Consider the following 1,610-nt stretch of genomic DNA (forward strand, 5'->3'; position numbering starts at 1 on the left):
TCATCATCATCATCATCATCATCATCATCATCATCATCATCATCATCGTCATCTTCACTTCACAAATTCATTCGATAAAAAAAAACAGAGAAATACTATAAATACGAGACCGAGAAATATTTGTTGTCTGTCGTTTGTTTGTAAGCTGACATTTTTGTGTGCTGTGTTCTTTGGACCTGACACCCTCGCGCGCACACGATGGCCGTCCTCTTCGTTTCATTTACACAAGCAACGAAACATGAAAACAAAAATTATTCATTCGTTTCTCTATCGAGAGTCAGCGAGACTGAAATCAGCGAATTTATTATAATCAATTTATCTTTTCGTTTTCTTCTTCTTCTTCTTCACTCTCTCTCTCTCTCGTTGTATGGCGTTGAAAAACGGTTCGGCTCTTTTATTTGGTGTGTCTTTTGTCTGTGGCAGTGTCTCTCCGTGTGTGTATGTATCGGTGCGTGCGTGCGTGCGTATGTTTGTGCAAAATGAATGAAAAGAAGCGTGGTTGGATTTAGAATTGTGCATTATGTGTGTACGAATTGTGCAGATGGTTTTGAGACGCCGTTCTGATACTGTCACTATGGAATATTCTACGGTGTTGCGGATTGAAAGAGGTCGTGTTTGTGTTGCTGTTGCAATAGTAGCAGAGCGAGCGAGAGGAGATAGAAAAAGATCGAATGACTTCATGACTTTGGTGATGATGATAAATTACGATAAATATATTTTTAACGTCGCATAATGCATGTTTCGAATAGCCTTAACATCCATTTATATCAATCTACAATCACTGAAAATGGGAAAAAAAGAGAGAGTGTGTGTGTGTGTTTGTATTCTTTTGAACTGAATTGCCAGGGCAATTCTTTTACACAAATGAGAATGTTGAGTGCTGCAATTCTTTTTTGAATGTCGTTTCTCACTTTTGCCATTCAGTCATACTCGACAAACAATTTACGAACGTTCAATGATTTATTACAGCTGCAGTGTAGACTATCGTTACGTTTTGAATTCGATATTTGCAATCTGCTATGCCACATCCACAGCTCCGTACAACTCATTAGAATTGGCGGCACGGGTGTTGAAAGGAATAAGAAAAAGCAAGCGCGCGATAAAATTCAAAGGGCACTTTGAAAAAGAGTGAACGGACGGGACAAAAAAAAACAACATTCAAAGTGGTGAAAAACATATACATAGAGAGAGAATATGCCAATACAAAAATTTCAACCAAAGAAATAAGCGAAAATTTCAAGCGGAAAAACAGAGAGAGAGAGAGAAAGAAAAATATCAGAACGAAGCTATCAAATGCCATCAGACAGAGCACCGTTTGAAGTTCATGTTGTTGTCGTTGGTTGTTGGCGATGGAATCGTGCACGCGATCGCCCCGTTCCTTTGCTTCACTCTATCGATAGCTTTTCTTTCCCATTCGGTGTTTATCCATTACGAGAGTGAGTGCATGAATCCACACACTCACACTCGGTGTAGTTAGCATTTTTATTCATTTTAGTTTCGTTGTTCAATGTATATCTTACAGTCATCGTTTACCATCCATCTCTCATTGTTTTCTGGTCTACGGTTCTCTCTCTCTGTGTATGTGTGTGTGCGTGTGCACTGAATCAAAA

The 1,610-nt window shown here is 38.9% G+C and overlaps 1 protein-coding gene across 4 annotated transcripts in view; it reads left to right on the forward strand.

Annotated features, from left to right (window-relative positions):
* LOC129565275 (uncharacterized protein DDB_G0283357) overlaps nucleotides 1-1,610 on the forward strand; it is a 92,590-nt gene that overhangs the window by 5,571 nt on the left and 85,409 nt on the right. The gene's annotated exons all lie outside the window — the stretch shown is intronic.

Source organism: Sitodiplosis mosellana, unplaced genomic scaffold, assembly GCF_009176505.1.
Source record: "Sitodiplosis mosellana isolate CC-2019 unplaced genomic scaffold, AAFC_SMos_1.0 Smas_scaffold_2, whole genome shotgun sequence".
NCBI classification, from domain to species: domain Eukaryota; kingdom Metazoa; phylum Arthropoda; class Insecta; order Diptera; family Cecidomyiidae; genus Sitodiplosis; species Sitodiplosis mosellana.